Below are 19,800 nucleotides of genomic sequence, written 5' to 3'. Positions count from 1 at the left end.
TATACTGGTAACAATGTGTTGAACAGAGTCCCAGAGAAAGCTTTGGTCAATGGAGCTCCTAGTTCTGCACGCTCCCTCATGCATAAGCAGAGTAGGAGGTGGCATAAACCTGTCCCTACCATCTTTTCCTCAAGTATTTAATGAAATCCCCCCACAGATGTGTCTCCTGCAGAAATGCTATAGCCACTCCATATCTCCAGAGGTACATATGCACCCTATGTCATTTCTCAGGGCTGTTTAGCCCTCGCACATTCCCGGTTAGGAATTTGTATTTAGTCTCCCAGCTTATTATAAACATCTAGGGCTAGATGTAGGTAAATGGCATTTACCGATTCGTAAATACCGAATTTTACCGATTCGGTATTTACAAATCGGTAAATGCTATGTAGGTAAATACCGATTCGGTAAAATTACCGAATAGTCAAGGGTGGCAGGATGTCACTTTGACACCCTGTTGCACCCCTGATTAGTGCTTGTGTGCCATGTGACACACATACATGCCCTTAGGGCATGTATGTGTGCCACATGGCGGCACAGGTGTACATGCACAGATTGGCATATACACAGGTATTCGTTATTTACCACCAACTAATAGTTGGTGGTAAATAACGAATCCTTAAGGCCCTGTGGCACTGTTGACAGTGCCACCTACATCTCAAATTACAGATTCGGTAAATTTACCGAATCGGTAAATCTACCGAATCTGTAATTTTTAAAGCCCCTACATCTCAAACTCCAAATACCGATCGGTAACCACCGAAATCGGCCGTTACCGACCGGTATTTGCCTACCTACATCTGGCCCCTAGTGAAGGTGAACTGGCCCACCTGTGTGTGTTGATAACCAGTAGGCTGTGGACGCTTCCCAACAAATCAAAACAATGAATTGCAACATGAATTGCAACATTATAATGGACATTCTGAACCCTCCCTCAAGCAGAACAAACAGGACCCCCTCTGATTCAACTCTAGCCATAAGGGTACCAAACTCTGCCCCAATCACCCACCCCTCCTTCTCCCAACTAAAATACTATATCAACTCTAGGTGAGGATACTGCCTGAGTCGCCAGGACCCCTACGAATCGCAAGACCGAAGATGGTACTCAGCAAATCAGAGGAGATCGGGCTCTCTGCCTCTCCCAGTCATAAAGTAGGTACATAGCAAAAATATCACACAATAGGATATCAAGGAACCCCAAATAACAGTAAGCAGAGAAACTGTCCCTCCAACAGTCCATACAGTCTTCAGTATAGTTGTTACCTGTTACCCAGCACAAACCCAACAGCAACATCCGGACCACAGCTGCCTACCGAGCATTGGTACTGTCAGTCAGGGTATTCCTACCATATGTATTTGAGTAAAGGAGTTCTGGGTTACCAAATTCATCTGTTCAGTTTCCAATAGCCCATCCAAGCAGACCAGGAGACAAGCCCCTGCCTCTGCATTAGGGGTCCTAGAAAGTGTTGTCGACACCACCTTATTCCTGCTCGACCGGCACACTCCTCGCCGTCCCCATTCACGTCATTCAATATTCTGCTGTTCCAGGCTCAGACCCAGAGATACCAGACATTCTGTTGCCGCATGTGGTGATTCGTAGAAATAAACCCAGTCTGCGTATTGGATCCAGAGTTTAGCAGGAAACAACAAACTATGTAATATTATGTTCCCTAAACAATTTTTGATCACTTATGTTAGTTGTATATATATATATATATTTTTTTTTAATTAAGTTTCAGTGGTGGGTTGTGTGTTTGTAGGGGTATAGAGTGGGAATGAAATTAGTGATGATTAATTAATAATACATTGTTTACATTATATTAATATTAATTATTAATTCTTTAATTGATAATACATTATTTACATTGTGAAACACATTGACTCTTTGCTTTTTTGGTATGTGTTGTTATTGTATGGGTAAAGGGTGTGGAGGAAATTAATTATACTAATTAATTAATAATGTTAATATATAATAATTATTGAAATGCTAAATATTGATGTAAATATGAAATTAAGATAATCTTTATGTTTTATATTAGGTGTGAGCATTTGTAGGAGTCAAGGATGAGAAGTTAATTAAATATAAATAATGTATTATTAGTTGATTAATATTAATTGTTTAATTGACAATTAAGAAAATTATGCAAATAATTAAAAAATATACATATTTGGTGTGGATTATTTGCTTTGCATGGATAAAGGGTGGGGGTAATTAAATATAATTATTTTATGAATAGTTAATTAATATTAATATTTCAATACATATTTAATTATATAACATGTGTAAATAATATCATTTTAAGAAATAATGTTAGATATGTACTGTGTACTTTGTAGAAGTATAGGATCGAAAGTTACGCATATTTTTTATAATTATGTTATTTATTATTGAATATGTTAATTCTGTTGTGCTTTTTAAATGTAAATAAGATTGTGTTCATTAGCTATTATTATTTTGAGAACATAGAACCTGATTACAATGCCGGTTAGACCACCCTTCCGACCTCAGTGGTCTAATTCCTACCACTGAGGCCAGGAAAGCTCTACCTGCCGTTTTATGATGCAACTGCTGCTACCACATAGGTCTCATCATGGGTGGTGCCCTGCTCCCCGGACATGTCGCTGAAAGTAGGTAAAAATGCACAGGAAAAATGCTCAGTTGTACACACATTCATGACACATTTGGGGACTTGCCTCGTGCAGCATGTACCCCATTGCTGGAGTATGGTGATATGTGCACAGTCCAGTCAATGGGGATACATCTCACACGAGGACTTACTTTCATTCTGGTGCCAAAAGGACCGTCAACTTCGGGGTGCAGCTGCTGAGGGGTAGGGAGACCTGAACAAAAGGATCCACCGTCCGCCGGGAAGAAGGGTAATTGAGTAAGCATTCACACCTTTTCCTTCATTTCCGATGACTCAAGGCAGACGGTTGGACTGCCACGGCCTTGTCATCGGAAACCCACATTGTAATATGGGCGGCAGTCAGATCTTCCTGTACTGCCCTATGGCTACTGTTCCTCTCCGACTGCCTGATAGGCAGTCGGAGTAAGGCTGGATGCATCATAATCCCGCGGTCAGACCGACTACTTCCGACCAGACTGCATTCAACAGGGCCTTGGAATGTGGTCAGATCGGTCTCGTAATTAGGGCCTTCATTTTATATTTTAATTACAATACTATTTGTAGTAATTTATATTATTAAACATTGTAATAAATTTTTAACTTATTTATCTTTATAAAAAAATATTTTTTATATTTACATTTTTTTGTTATTTAGTATGTTTTCTGAAATTATTTCATTTATTTGAAGTGAATTAGTCTGTTTCTAATGTTGCACTGACTTGGAGTGAGAATAGTTAATTTTACCCGTCCGCAATCCAACACTTTCCCTACTTTTACACTGACTGGAGTGGGAATTGTATATTTTATCCCTCTGCAATCCCACACTTTCCCTACTCTTGCACTGACTGGAGTGGGAGTAGTACATTTTACCACTCCGTACTCCAACACCTTTGCTCCTGTTACACTAACTGAAGTGGGAATAGTGAATTTCACCCCCCGCAATTCAACACTTTCCCTACTCTTGCACTGGTTGAAGCGGGAATAGTATATTTTATCCCTCCGCAATCCTACACTTTCCCTACTCATGCACTGACTGGAGTCTGAGTAGTACATTTTACCACTCCGCAATCCAACACTTTTGCTACTGTTACACTGAGTGGAGTGGGAATAGTAAATTTCACCCCCCCCCCTGCATTTCAACACATTTTCCCTATTCTTGCGCTGGCTGAAGTGGTAATATTACATTTTAACCTCTCCACAATCCAACACTTTCACTACTGTTGCACTGACTGGAGTGCAAACTGAGACCAGGCCCTGGGCAATAGGGTCCCCGGGGCCAAAAGTGGCTCAGGGATGGGGCGTCATGTGGCCCCCCTCACATAAACATTTTTTAAAGATTTTTTTTTTTTAAAAAGAGGCAAAAAATGGCCTCGTGAGGGGGGGCCGCACAGTTCCCTCCTTTAACTCTAGGTTTTTTTTAAATTAAGAAGTGGCTATGCCCCGGGGATGGGGGTCCCTGGGGCTGAAATTGACATTGGAAGGGGGGATGCATGGCCCCCTTACCATTTTTAAAAAACATTTTTATTAAAAAATGGCTCAGGCCCTGGGGGATGGGGTCCCCAGGGCCCAAAAAGTATTATGGGAAGGGAGGTCACACAGCCCCCGTTCCACAAAAAAGACAATAAAGAGAAACCGGCATCTCTCCGGAGGACCCACCCTCTCCCTGCACCACTCTGTAAAGGCACCTCCTGGTGCATTCTGAGTTGGTGAATGAAGTCCTCTTGAATCCTAAGGGTCCCTAGGGGCCAACTCGCCCACTGGGTACCTCCAGTAAGCCGCACACAGTGGGATTGCTGAGAGGTGGAACGAGGCCATGCCCCTTTTTACATCACTCTGCAAACACGCCTTTGGCACACTGCTGGTGGGGCAATGAGGTCCCCTTGTGTCCTGGGGACTTCAGGACTAAAGTGCACTTCATTCCCCAAGCAGAGGTGCACCAGGAGGCTCATTTGCAGAGTTGTGTAAAAAGTGGGCGTGGCCTCGGACCCCTTCTCAACAATCCCACTGTGTGGGACTTACTGGAGGTACCTGGTGGGCTAGTTGGCCCCTAAGGACCCTCAACAGCAAAGGGGACTTCATCCCCAATCCAGAACGCACCAGGAGGTGCATTTGCAGACTGGTGGAAAAAGGGGGCATGGCCTGTGTCTACCTCTCAGCAACCCCACTGTGTGGGTCTTACTGGAGGTAACAGGTAGGCTAGTTAGCACCTACGGATCCCCAGCAGTGCAGGGGACTTCAATCCCCATTTAAGAGCGTGTCAGGGAGCATGTTTTCAGAGTGGTCGGCAAAGGGGGCATGGCCTGCTTTGAGAACTTAGCAATCCTGCTGTGCGGGACTTACTGGAGGTAATAGGAGAGGTAGATGGCCCCCAAGAATGTCCTTGGGGGGCATCGACCCCTCCTGTTACCTCCAGTAAGTCACACACAGTGTGATTGCTAAGAAGTCTTCGGAGGCCATGCCCCCCTTTCTCCACACCTCTGCAAACACGCCTCCTGGCACAATACTGATTGGGAGATGAAGTCTACTTTACTCCTGAAGGGCTGTGGGGGCCAAGAAGCCCTCCTGGTACCTCCTGTAAGTCCTATGCAGCAGAATTCCCAAGCGCTGGTTGGAGGCCCAACCCCCTTTTCCCCACCACTCTGCAAACGCGACTTCTAGTTAAAGAAGCCATTGCAATGCAATAGGTCTCACATTTGCAAGAGATAGAGCTATTGGCTTTGTAAATGTAAAACATTTTTACTAATGTTTTTTGCAGTGGAGTATATGTGCGTTGTGCGTAGTGCAATTTTGTGCAGTGAAATTATGTGGATAGAAAGTATGTGGTATTTAGTCTATAGGAATTATGTGAAGTGGAATATTGTGTTATGGAAAGTCATTATGCAGTGTGGTAGTCAGTGTTGTGGAGTGGTAACCTCAGGTTTAGTCTTCCTCGTTTCCATAGAAGCTAAACTATAAACCCAATGAGGCACAAAAAAGGAAGCAACCACAGAGGAGCACTTCTGGACCTAGTCAGAGGTATGGGCAGGGCCACTGGAATTTTGCGACTGTTCAGCTGCACCAGTTTTCGGATAATTATAAATGTTCCGCATTTGCCACATAATCAATCATCTTCTGCATAATCTGAAGAGATGAATAAAATACCTTGTTTCTTCCTAGCTCAAATGGCTCAAATGTTACGAAGAATGCAGGGACAAGTGTTACAGCATGGTGGGAGGCCCTTTGAAAAGCTGGAATGGTCACCTGTTACTTACTGCTAAATATGGGTATTAAATTTCGTCTTTCTGTGCTTTTTTTCCTCTCTCTGCACCTATCTTGTTTCTTTCTGCAACTCTCTTGTCTCTTTCATCACTTCTGTTGCTTCTTTCTGCACCTCTGTTGCTTCTTTAGCACTTCTCTTGCCTGCTTCTGTACCTCTCTTGCCTCTCTGCACCTCACCAGCTTCTTTCTGCGCCCCCTTGACTCTTTCTGCATCCATCTCTCCTCTGTCTGCACCTCTCTTGCCTCTTTCTGCATTTCTGTTACTTCTTTCTGCACTTCTTTTGCCTTTTTGTATATTTCTGTTGCTTCTTTCTTCAGTTCTCTTGCCTCTTTCTGCACCCCTCTTCCCTCTTTCTGTACCGCTCTTGCCTCTTCTGTACCTCTCTTGCCTCTTTCTGCAGTTCTTCTGTTCTGTCTTTTTCTGTACCTCTGTTGCTTCTTTCTGCAGCTTTCGTGCCTCATTATGTACCCCTCTTGCCTCTTTCTGCACCTCTGTTGGTTCTTTCTGCACCCCTCCTGCCTATTTCTTGCCACTTTTCTTGCCCCTTTCTGCACCTCTGTTACTTCTTTCTGCAATCCTCTTGCCTCTTTCTGCACCCCTCTTCCCTCTTTCTGCACCTCTCTTGCCTCTGTGTGCATCCCTGTTCCCTCTTTTTGCACCTCTTTAGCCTATTTCTGCACTTCTCTTGGCTCTTTCTGTACCTCTATTGCTTCTTTCTGTACTCCTCATGCCTCTTTCTGCATTTCTGTTGCTTCTTTCTGTACCTCTCAAGTCTTTTTCTGATTTTTGTTGCTTCTTTCTATACTTCTCTTGCTTCGTGCCTCTTGCTGCACCCTATTGCCATTTTCTGCACGTCTTTGCCTCTTCCTGCACCTCTTTTGCCTCTTTCTGCATTTCTCTAGCTTCTTTCTGTACCTCTGGTGCATCTTTCTGCACTTCTGTAGCCTCTTTCTGCATTTCCGTTCCTTCTTTCTGCACTTTTCTTGCATCTTTTTACATTTCTGTTGCTTCTTTCTGCGCTTCTCTTGACTCTTTCTACACCCCTCCTCCTGAACCTCTCCTGCCTCTTTCTGCAGTTCTCTTGCCTCTTTCTGCACCTGTTGCTTCTTTCTGTACTTCTCTTGCCTCTTTTTGCACCCCTCTTGCCTCCTTCTGCACCTCTATTGGTTCTTTCTGCACCCCTCTTGCCTCTTTCTGCATCCCTCTTTCTGCACCTCTCTGGCCTTTTTCTGTACCTCTTGTTCCCTCTTAATGCACATCTCTTGCCTGTTTCTGTACCTCTCTTGATTCTTTCAGTATTTCTGTTGTTTCTTTCTGAACTTCTCTTGCCTCTTCCTACATTTCCCTTGCTTCTTTTTGTACTTCTTTTGCCTCTTTCTGAATCCCTCTTTCATGCCTCTTTCAGAAACTGTTGCTTCTTTCTGCACTTCTCTTGCTTCTTTCTGTGTCCCTGTTGCTTCTTTCTCCAGATCTTTTGCCTCCATCTTCACCTCTGTTGCTTCTTTCAGCACTTCTCTTGCCTCTTTCTGTACTTTTCTTGCCTATTTCTGCACCTCTCTTGCCTCTTTCTGCACCTCTCTTGCCTCCTTCAGTACTTCTCTTGCTTCTTTCTGTACTTCTCTTACCTCTTTGTGTACCCCTATTGCCTCTTTCTGCACTTCTCTTGCCCATTTCTGCAACTCTGTTGCTTCTTTCTGCACTTCTCATGCCTCTTTCTACATTTCTGTTGCTTCTTTCTGCACACTTCTTCCCTTTTCTGCACTTCTCTTGCCTCTTTCTGCACATGTGTTACTCTTTCTGCACCACTCTTTTTTCTGCACTTCTCTTGCTTCTGTCTGTACTTCTGTTACCTCTTTCTGTCTAGCCTCTTTCAAATAGGAAGTGCAAACTATCAAGTTTAAAGGTCAGCGTGCTCTCATGAGTGAGGTATATGTCTACGTCTATATGTATTCTCACATGTTATGCATTTGAAGAATATAGTTTCTCCTATAGGTGGTCTAATCTTCTCAGTTCTGCTCTGTCATTCAGGTGCACAGGCAGACATGTCTTATGCATATGGGTGTTAAGGCACCCCTCAAATATACTAAAGGATACCCATGTGCCCTGTATTATGAGCAGAAACAAATACATACACCTTTTTGTACACACATTTACAGAGTATGCTATTTGAAACACAGGTATTCAAGTATTTATATGTATATTTGTATGTAACATGTCACTAGGTAAAAGCAGAGACACGTGCATGCATAACTTCACAAACTTGGTCAGACTTACAACAGTGATATGGATAGGATTGCTGTTTTACATTATGTTATGTTAAATCTACTTGATATAGCGCACAAATTATCCTAGGGCTTCTCGGCGCTGCTCATGGATCAAAGGCATGATGTAGGCCTAACATTCTGAGCAGTCGATGAATAGTGAGTCTTCAAGAGAAAAGTGAGGTTTAAGACATCTTAGAAGAAGGATTAGTGATTAGGCTACATTGTATGAGCCTGTGGAAATTTACAGTTGAAGTAGGCCTCTTTCTGCACCTCTGTTGTTGCTTTCTGCACTTTTCTTGCTTGTTTTTGAACCTTTCTTCCTCTTTGTTGACTTCTGTTGCCTCTTTCTGCATTTTTCTTGCTTCTTTCTGCACCCTTCTTCCTCTTTCTGCACCTTTCTTGCTTCTTTCTGCACTTCTATAGCTTCTTTCTACGCCTTTATTCCTCTTTCTACACATGGCATACCTATGTAAGAATGGTTAGAAGTTAGCATTTTTAAAAAACGTAGAAATTCACAGAAAAAAAACACAGGTTTCAGGGATGTTATAGTTTGGAGTTAACATTTGAAAAACCTTAGATATTCACTGAAAAAACCACAGCATGCAGGGACCTCTTGATGTCAGCAGAAGTGCCTCCTCTGGCTAATCCTTGGAAATGCTTATTTATTTATAATAAAAAGCATTCTTGTGATGTACATGCAGATTAGCATTGATATGGGTATGCAGACATCCCTGTCACTGCGTGGGTGAAGCTAGAATGACATTTGTACGTGTGTGCAAAGGCTTTGTACTGTTCGAGGCATCATGATAATGTTGCGTGAAGCGAGATGTGTAAGCAAAGTCGTTTTGGAGAGAGGAATCCAACATTGTAACACACATGAATATGTGCAAAAGGTTATCGTAAAATGTTATTGTGCAGATATAGGGCAATGTGAGAAAATGTGCAGTGTTGCTACAGGGGTCTACCTCAGGCAAATAACATTAGGCAATTTAGGTTGAAATTCCCCCAAATTTGTGCTGTTTCTACCAGGATGACTCCATTCTTCTGTGAGCTACCATTATAGATACACTCTGATGTAATTTTCACAAAGAAACAGACACTGGCTCAGCACTTGTGAATAAACTTATTGCTGAGTATTCACCAAAGGATATGGCATCAGAATGCTTGCGCACATTGGAGCACGTCTTTCAATACCATGCCTGCCAGTCTGTTTACCTTTTGGGCACAGCAATAGAAACAGTAGTGTAGCAAGCATGCCTTGGACACTGATGCAAGCACTAACAAGCATTGGTAAAACCAATATGCTTTGCCCATGAGAAATCCATTGGCATTGTCAATAACTTTTAAAGCCATAGTTGACTGCGTCATAGCACTTTTTTTTTTGTTTATTTTAAGGCATGTTGCACAGCAGCCCACACTGCTTTAAAATACATTAACAAAGCCAACTAGCTCTGCTTGAGCTACTTGACTTTGTTAATGCTTTTTAAAGATGTTGATGATTTCTAAGAGATTTGTTAATATTCACTTTAATACATGTTGCCCAGCAGCACTTGCTACTGTGCAATATGCCTTAAATCAGAGAACAGGTATGGGGGGTTGCAAGCAGCATCTTCTCTGGGGAGAATATGTGGTGTAACAGCCAGAGCTGGTGGCTGGGGAACCAAATTTGAGTCTCTGCGTTGGCTCAACACCCTGTGATTCTTAACAAATCACTTAATTGCCCTGTACGTAAAAAACAAAAATGAATGTGTCTTTGTGTAATGTAACTTAGAACTTACCAAGACACTCTTCAGAATACCAAACTCCTAGGACTAGACACAACATTAAGTAATGAGCTCATCACTCCAATAGACTAAAGTGATATAACCCTGCAGTATTCTGCTAACACCATGGAGATATAGGGCAGTCATTTGTGTTCTGTGCCTGGGACAGCATGCAGATGGAATTTGAAAGTAGATCGGCACTGTGGAATACAGAAGTGAAAGGGCTTTGTTTGCCACTGGGGCAAACTCACAGTCTCTCTCTCTCCTCGTGCATTTCATATGTTCCTGCTGATACAAGTTTATCTTACTCCCTTTACAATTAGCACTTACCTTCGATGTTTATTCCTGGTCTCGTTAACGTTATTTGAAAAGAAGCCTAATGTCATGCGCAACACGTTAGACTCTACTTTTAACAAGTACCGCTCTGTATGATGGGATGTGTAGTCTCTAAATTTCCATTAACTCAGAGGGCTATAATGTTCTGAATGTACTACATGAGGCATGCTACATACTGCAACTCCCACCCTATCTGGTAGAGAAACAATATTTAAAAAACATGAAGAGTGGAGAAAGCTCCAAGGTGGAAGGGGGTGGTGTAACACTCCCCTATTCTACATACCTCTTCCACCTCTTTCTACTCCCTCCTGCTGTTGCAACTCCGGTCCCGGTTCTGGGCATTCAAACAGGTTTCTATTTGGAAAAAGACAAAGACATGCTGCTTTGCTCTCTGTAACGGACATGTGCAACTTACACATGCAAGGTTCAACCATGAACCCACCTACCTTCAACGTCAATGGAAATAGAAATAGAAGAAAAAAAGCAAGCAGCACGAGTGCAAGCCCGAAACTTACAACAATGTTAAACTAGTGACATATCCCAAGGATGGCATGTCTTGTTGTCGAAATCAACAAGAAAATCAAGTTACATCAAAAATACCATTCTAAATGTAGATTACTTTAAATAATTTGTTTTTAAGCTTACTAGAGCTAAAAAGAAATACACTTAGAAAGTGACACATCAGGGGTGTGGGAGGATGATACCAAGGAAAGCAGTGGGAGGGTGAGACCACGGACTGTGGGAGGCGGGTGGGGCAAAATAGAAGGACTGCAGAGACATGCACTCTCTAAGAGTGCATGCTGAGAAGTAAATAAAAAGAGTAGTTGTGACCAGTGGAACGACAGTTGCCACAGGAAGCAATACTTGGTCCATTCTACCGAGCAGGGCCGAAGACTGGCAGCCCAGGAGGAAGCTGGGGGCAAGGAGGAGCCATGGACCAATAGGAAGCAATGAGCCAAAATATGACGTGGGAGCTAACCAATGGTAAGTAAAGGTAAGTAATGTGTGGGCTCTACGCCCCTCTTAAGATTTCTTTTAATTACAAGAGCAAGCTCTTTGCAGACGAAGCCTAGAAATGGCCCCTTTGACTGCTGTTGGGGTAGTAAATATAGCAATGATAAGGGTTCAATGGCCCCCTAAGTGCTCTGGGCCCCTGTACCTGCTCCCACTCAAGTGGGAGCTACACTAGCAGAAAAAATGCTCAATTGTCACCAAAGCACCAGATTAAACTTTCCGGCCATCAGGCAAGCCATCACTTCTGTTTTTTTCACATCATTTCTAAAGTTTGTTCTTCCATGGAGGTGGAAGCCACTTTGCCAAAAAAAAAAAACTGACAATATTGTGTCTAGTGCTTAAACCTGGTGCCCTCCTTCTGAGTGGCTTCATAATTACAATGAGACTGCTAACAAGAGTTACGGCCCATACTGAATTCACAAAATGCCCAGTATCTCCACTAGTAATTTTCTGGCTGAATCTGAACCAGAATTACTGAGTTCATTACAAGACTGGAGGCTACCATTATGCACAAAATACTTTTATTGCAGCCCTTTAATGAACATGTTACATCATAAATAAAACATCCCATAAGAACATTAGCACATTATATAACGTCATAGTAACTAGGCATTACCCTCTTTTATTCGCTGCTCCTGGACAGTTAAGTATATTTTTGTTTGACTCTGATATACTAATTGTATTATGAGATACTACCTATTATATAAGTTTGTTTCATTTAAATACAATAATAAAGGTAGGTATATGATGTTCTTTGTCAACTATAAATGGATTTATACGCACAATGCTTGTTGTATCAGGTAAGTGACATTTTATTTATCTAGCACCCTTACAATTTATGGTTGGGTTCCTCAGGCAAATTGGAAGTTTTTCAAGAATAACTCATGTGACGCCAAAAAGAATGAAACATCTCCTCCCAGCACGACTTGTACTCTCACAGCAGAGCACCTCAGCCATTTGTTGAGGAGAAAGCCGCAGAGATGGCTGCTCTCCCCAGCTCTTCGCCAAACTCAGGCGGGGAGCATCAGACCCCTCTGGTTAGACTTTAAATACAAACCCCAAAGACAGCTGATCACCCTGCCTGCTCACCCACCTGTTGACATCGGCATGACTCACTTCCTGCTCTCTCACCACACGCGAGGAGGAAGAGACGCTGATGGAGGCTGCGCATTGCTCTCGACCCTGCCCAAATCAATGTCATCAAAGACAAGAGGGCCTATTCCCCTCCCGCGTGGGGTGATGCTCGTGGAGGAAGAATAATCAAAAGGAGAGCAGGGCTCACCTCTGAAAGAAGAAGAGCTATATTAATGAGAATAAACCCAAAATTGGGGGACCTTGCGAATCAAGATATCCTAGGTGACCCAAATGGCTTACTCTTTGGGGGAAACATCATCAAAATTTTCGAGAAATACATTTCTACCGTTTTCAGCCTTTAGTAAAGCCCAAACACCCATGAGACCTTTTTCAGGGCTAGAATTTTGGAAGGGCTGACAGGATAGGACTGGCTGTCAGCTGGGGACAATATAGGTCAACAAAGTCAATGTGCTTATGGAAGATACTTCAGTGGAAACAACAACTCCTTCTTTCCGCAAAGAGGCCATAACACCAGCATATGAGGTGGTGGCAGAGGCAGATTCCAAGGCCCCAGAGAGCAAGGTAAGAGTGGGACACCCCATTGTTTTTCCACCCAACGGTAGGGGAAAGACTACGCTTTTTCAACCAATATTGGTCATTAATAACGAACGACTGCAGAGTAGAGTGGTGCAAAGTAGAGTACAGTGGCATATAGTGCAGTGGTGCAGAGTAGACTGGTGTAGAGTTTAGTGGCAGAGAGAGGTGATACAGAGTAAAGTGTCGTATAGTGCAGTGAGGTAGAGTAGAGTGGCGTACAGGTGCGCAACACCCATTGGACTCACCGGGCTTCAGCCCCCACCGTCGTGTGTGGCAGCCCGGGATGAGACAGATCTCGGGCACACACACAGCCACACCCGAACGTTTCACAGGTCTTTAAAAGACTATTTGAATGTTAATTAGACCTTGCTGTTGTTTCACCCCTTGTTGGAGGCCCTGCAGCTCCACTCTGCCTACTGATTAAAGGTTCAGCCCCCCCACCCCGAAAATTATTCTTAGCCCCCCCCCCGCCCCCGAAATTTGGCTCTAGTTGTGCCTATGGTGGCGTAGAATGCATTGGTATAGAGTACAGTGGTGCAGAGTGACATAGAGTGCAGTGATGTAGAATGCAATGCTATAGAGTAGAATGGCATAGAGTGCATATTGCAGAGTGTTGCAGAGTAGAGTATAGTGGCGTAGAGTGCAGTGGTGCAGAGTAGATCGGCATAGAGCGCAGTGGCATAGAGTGCATTGGTTCTGAGCAGAGTGGTGTGGAGACCATTGGCATAGAGTGAAGTGGCATAGAGTTCTGTGGTTTATAGTAGAGTGGCTTAGAGTGCAGTGATTTGATGTACAGTGATGCAGAGTAGAGTGGCGTAGGGTGTAGTGGTGCAGTGTAGATTGCTGTGGTGTAGAGTGCAGTGATGTAGAGTGAAGTGACATAGGGCCAGGTGTACGACCGTTTGTTGCAGTCGCAAAGGTGGTTTAGGCCCGTTTGCGACCGCAAGAAATATGTGGCCCATGTACTAACCTTTTTTTGCGAGTCGCTAATTAAGCCCAGCGGCAAAAACGGGGAGGGAGGGCGGGAAATAGGAACGGAGACAGAGGAGGATCAGGGGGCCATAAAGAAAAAAACAACAGAAATAAGCTAAAAACAGAAGTAAGGCCAAAAATAAAAATACCTTAAGACACAAGACAGCAGACTTGAACCCCTGCCAGGCGCAGAGGTGAAAGGGGCAGCAGAGGCCCAGTCAGCGAAGCTGCACGGGCGGAGAGCTGGGTCTTTGACCGTGCGGTCAGAGCTACTGAAAGCCTTTCCTATCACATCATGATTGTCACACAAATTCTGTCACTTTCAAGTCAAAGAAAAAAAAGTAAACACCAAGCTGCCTAAGAAGGCACAGTGTAGTAATGGGTGTATCTCTTTAAGGTATTCCATTGTTAGAAATATTAGTATGTAATGGAATGTCTTGCATACAACTGTACTGTAAGAATGTTATGATTAATTGTAACAGCAGTTCCCCACCGAGCTGCATGCATTTTGGTACTCAGCTTAATTTCATTAAATGTATTCATTTACCTTTTTATATTTAATTGTTATTACTACACTTATTTACTTCCACTGCAGCATCACTACACACAGCCTAACATTTAAACTCTATCTTTGAATGCACAGAAAATGTGGCAAGATAAGAACAAGATTTAAAAGCCTATTTACAGAAACCCAGCACTCTTGGGAGAATGTGGAACAATACAATAAACAGACTATGATAAGAAATAACACAAACTGGGTAGCCTAAGACAAACAAAACCAGTAGATAGAAAGCAAGCAAATGTTTGTAACAAACCACAAAGCCAAAAATAATTGAGGGTCTGAAAGCATTCCCAGGGTAGCTTTCTAAGTGTCCCCTAGATGTCTTTAGCAAACCAGACAGAAAACTGGTGCATTTTTAAACTTGCAAAGGCATGCTGTATAAGTATTTTTGATGGGATGGAAGACTTCACAGATTTGAGCTTGCTGCCAGCATTGTTTGTTTTCATAACCATAAAACAGGCCCCCAAAACAAGCGAGGGATGCCACCTATTCTAGGGGGGGAAGGAGGCTGCATGTTTACTTTGAAGATTCTGCAAAGGCCCAGGCAGCAGTCTTAGTAGAACTTTATATGAAAATGTATATATTCATTTTTACTATGGCCTTTCTTTCTTTGTTTGTTTACTTTATCAGTCAGGGGTCATTAAGGTAGCTGCAGAACACATTATTACTACTTTTCTTCTTACATTTACTTTTTAAAGTACGCACTGCTAAGGGAGATAAAAACCTGGTTTAAGTGATTTTTCCAAATGTATTGTACCGGCAGAACATTAAAATACCGACCATACCAGTATAAACACGGCTAGGTAGCAACGTTACGAGCAGACAAAAACACAGTCCATACACTGACGGGCCAGACCAGTGCCCGGTTGTCCTATAGGCCTGTCCGACCCTGCTTTGTGAATACGGTAAATGAATGAGAGCACAAAGAAAGGAGAGCGGTTTAACAACTGGGCGCACACTGCTAACGATCTCCCACCCGGTCTTGTGTTTACCTGCTGAAAGGACCCCTAACTCCAGCCGCCATGTGGGTATGCTCACACTGTAGTGTGGAAGGCACGGATCGTCCTAAATCCGATGGAATGCAGAAATTGTGACGCAAGCAAACATCGGGGGAGGCATTGTAGTTTCTCCGGCGCCATGGACCACACTGAGCCAAACAAATAGAGAGAAGCAAACACGGGAGCCACGTATTTAAGTCTCCACCCAGCATGCATCGCGCCATTTCTGGTGCGCCAGCAATTGAGCTGTTTTGTGTCTATGAAGGGGCAGTATTGTATTTGCAATGAATGGTTTACAGCTATGCTGGCGACTTCCAGGTGGAAAGCTGTGAAATGAAAAGAACCAAGAGCGTGGACATTAATTTTTGTCATCATGGAACAGGCTGACGTCACCACGAGAGGATCAGCATGGCATCAGCATGGCAGACATGGAATTGGGAGGAGGCGGGAGACTCGAGGGCCGCGGGAACCTTCTCTGCCAGGCACCATTCTCATGAAAGATGAATTGGGTGGCACTATACGAACCTTATAGTGTTGAAAATGCTGGTCTTAATTAAATAGGCACTGTTTGTGCTCTGAAAAACAGTTGCATCTTGTCTATTTCCTTGCAGTCTGCTCTAAACAAACTCACTAAGACAAAACACGGATTTCTGCCGCACCACCTCTAGGTAACCTACTCTCTTGAGTCTACCGGCCCCCATGCCCCCACCAGTTACTGTTGACTTGCAAAACATGACGTAGCAGCCCTCCTTCTCTGTAGCTAGCCCCTGCCCAGGATCCACCGGTCTTCTGCCAGGTCCTGTGCCTGGCAACCAATTCGTTTCCTCTCCTGGCCTGCTGTCTCACCCTCTTTTCCCTGACCTCTGTTGCTCCGCATAGGCGCCTCCAACTGTCCAACCCCGCCAGTCCACCAGAGCAAACCATTTCCCCGAGCTTCCATCCCACCCCATATATCCAACCCACCCATAACTCCCTCTTAAACTCTTCAACCAGCAAATTCTGCTTCTACCAGAAACAAAATTCAACCCTACCTCGCACATGGGCTATCAAACCTGTCTGACCCATCTTCCCATCAAAAAATGATCTCACATTAATGCAATTATACGATTCCCCACTTCACAGACACAGCAACATGCCCCATCAAGAGGAAATAAATTAAGCGGGAAATGCTCGAAAATGAAACACAAGCCCACCCAACCTACAAACAAAGAATACAATTAGGGTGAACTATTAAAGCAAAGGGGAAACTGGCATTAGCAAAGCCAATAGGTTATGCCTATGCGAGGCATTAACTTTGCGAGGTATTAACCTTGCCAACGTTTTTAAGCCATGTTGTATGGCTACAAGGCTGCTGTGGAGCATGGCTGAAAGTTAGAAAACAATGTTGAGATGCTTTTTTTCTACTGCTGGCAAGAGGTAAAGCGAAGCGAAAGTCAAAACAGAGGGAGCACATAGCAACACATAGGATGGAAGGTGAGAGGAAAAAAAGCACTATAACGTGGTCAGTGGTGTCCGTGTTAGTACATTTTTTGTTATGGCGGGTGAGAGGGCCACACAGACAACAGAGGGACGAAGGGGTCCAGTGGCAGCTACCATAAACAAAGGATGGTGGGGCAGGTGGGGTCGTGTGGGAGGAGTTGTGTGGGGGAATACAATATTTAAATTAAAAAAACATACCTTTTTCCGACGGCTGCCTTCAACGCTGTGAATAGTCATGCCACCTCTTCTCTTCCTGCCTGGTCCCAGCAGCCCCTGGGTCAGACTCCCTGTCCAACCACTGCGCTGCAGAGTGTTGTATATTACCTTTCTTTTATTTCTATACTGTACCACTATCCTTACCTGTGTTCTCAATTCTAGAATGTAGTTGGCTCTGTTCTCTCCTAGCGTTCTAGGTAGCGACAGTTTGTGCCTGGCCAGCTTGTGTCGTGGTTGCTTCCTGCTGTTCTTCTACATTAAACCAACCTTATCTCTACGTGGTTTCCAGCTTCATTTACCACAATTTTTGGCGACGTCTTGAGCGCTGGCCAGCAAGCTTCAACAGATTCCGAGTTGGTACTTAAAATATTGAAGACATCGTTCCTGTTAACGCAGCGGAACACAGCGGAACATCCACGACGAGAAACGAACCTGCTACGTGTAGACTCCGTCTAATTCCAGGAGGTGCCCCTCAAATCCGGCTGAAGATGCTCCTGTGGTGTACTTGTAAGTACTTTTAAAATCTCGAGCGCAAAGCTAACCCCAGTAACGGCAGTGGACCTGACGTCACCATCTCCCTGCTATTGGAGCTTGTTGCCTAGGAGACAACACGTCAGCAAGCTCCGTCAAAACTAAAGCTTGCGTTCCAAGACTCGATAGGCGGATTCCAAGCCTCGTTTTCGCTAGCGGCGGCCATCTTAACTCCGTCAAAACGAAAACTTGCATTTCAAGACTAGATAAGCGGATTCCAAGCCTCGTTTTCGCTAGCGGCGGCCATCTTAGCTCCTTTTGTTTGCCTGCCAAGCCTCAATTTCGATAAATAAGGGTGACGGACATCTTAACTAAGTTAAACGCGATTTTTATCACAGAAACCCTTTCCTTATCATTTCTGTCACAACTGTCAGCGCTAAGACATCGAATTGCAGAATTTTACCAGTCTCCATGCAACAGAGGTATGCTTATAATTTAATTACATTAATAACCTGGTTGTGCTAATTTAATCGTTTTATCTTATTTTGACTTTAATACAAAATTAAATGGCACAACAATTCGTAGTCACATTACCTCCTCAGTTTTTACCCGAACCTGGTGTTCCTGAGATACCATGGGAAGACTGGTATATAATGTTCGATAATTATCTTGAAGCGCTAGACGGACAGGAATTTTCACCAAAAAGGAAAAAGGCTATCCTTTTAAGCACTCTTGGCAAGGAAGGGCAGAGAATCTTCAGATTCTTACCGATCACACTAGGAGCTAATCCACAAGATATTGATGAATTTAAGGAAGCGGTTGATCGTCTCGAGATCAGATTTGCCAAAGAAGAGAACCTGATAATGAACCGCTATAAATTCTACACACAACGCCAAAAAGACTCAGAAACAATAGATGACTTTGTAGCTAGACTTAGAGAGTTATCTATAAAGTGCAAGTTCGGCGCTATGAACGACGAACTTATTAGAGATCAACTGGTAGTACAGTGCTCAAGCAGAAAGATCCAGGAGAGGTTATGGGCTGCTAAGAACCCGACCTTGAAAGATGCAATTGACTTGGCTAAAGTAATTGAGGAGTCCAGCAAATGCATGAAAGTCCTAGACTCACATAAGTCTTCTCCTCATCAAGAGGTCTCTGTTGTTTCCGACAAAGGTACTATGGCGGAGTGTGAACATTGCTGCGGAGACAACGTTGCAATAGTAAAAAACAGACCCAGACCTCCAGCGAAGAAACAACCAACAAGTAGATTTTGCAATAGGTGTGGCAGTAGTAGCCATTCTTCTGAAGCTAGGTTTTGTTTTGCCGCAAACAAAGAATGTTTGAAGTGCGGCAAAGTTGGACATTTCTCCAAAATGTGCAAGACGAAACCTAGGCAGAGAGTTGCCATCGTTGATGACTACGTCGATGACTCTGTAACTGAACCTGATAGACTCCTGATTATTGACGAAGTTGATGTAATCTGTGATGATCCAAGACAAAACAGACCCAAAGCCATTTTTAAGATCGATTCCCATGAGGTGCTGCTGATGGTTGACACTGGTTCTCGCCATACCATCATACCAAAGTCCACCTTTGACACTTTTTGGGAAAGGGTAGAATTGCACGACAGTGACATTTCACCTAAAGGGTTCAGTGGTCAGAAGATTGAAATCCTTGGTTTCTTCGAGACTGAGATAGTTTTTGAGAAAAGATCTATATTTGGGAAAGTTTATGTTTCAGTTGACGGACCCCCCATTCTGGGTTGGGTACATCAATATGACCTATATATAGTAATCAACCCAAGAGCAAAAAATCAAATTATGGTTGTTGATGATGACTCTATAGAATTTATCCTCTCTGAATTTGGGTCTGTGTTCAAGGAGGAATTGGGTGAACTTCGGGGGTATGCCCATCTTATTAAACTAAAGAAGGGTAGTTTGCCTGTGCAGCATCGTGTACGGAGGATTCCCATCTCTATCCGTGATGAAGTCAGACTCCTGATTGAGGAGATGCTTCAATCTGGTGTGATAGAGCCTACAGAAGCATCTGAATGGGTTTCGCCCGTCGTGATTTCAAAGAAATCAGACGGAAAATTGAGATTTTGTGTGGACCTCAGGTCCCTGAACAAGTGTGTCGTTGCAGACACATTCCCATTGCCCAACATTGCAGAG

At 43.6% G+C, this 19,800-nt stretch overlaps 1 long non-coding RNA gene across 1 annotated transcript; it reads right to left on the bottom strand.

Moving 5' to 3' along the window:
• Nucleotides 1–8,154: 8,154 nt before the first annotated feature.
• On the bottom strand, nt 8,155–15,595 carry LOC144785357 (uncharacterized). The gene is made up of 3 exons (XR_013601836.1): nt 15,458–15,595; nt 10,530–10,600; nt 8,155–8,612 (listed from the first exon to the last, which is right to left on the bottom strand). It is a non-coding gene; the product is annotated as an uncharacterized LOC144785357 (long non-coding RNA).
• Nucleotides 15,596–19,800: the final 4,205 nt, after the last annotated feature.

The sequence above is a fragment of the Lissotriton helveticus genome, chromosome 10 (genome assembly GCF_964261635.1).
Source record: "Lissotriton helveticus chromosome 10, aLisHel1.1, whole genome shotgun sequence".
In the NCBI taxonomy this organism is placed as follows: Eukaryota; Metazoa; Chordata; class Amphibia; order Caudata; family Salamandridae; genus Lissotriton; species Lissotriton helveticus.
Note: the sequence above shows the minus strand (reverse complement) of the source record. Positions and strands in the feature narration are given on the sequence as shown.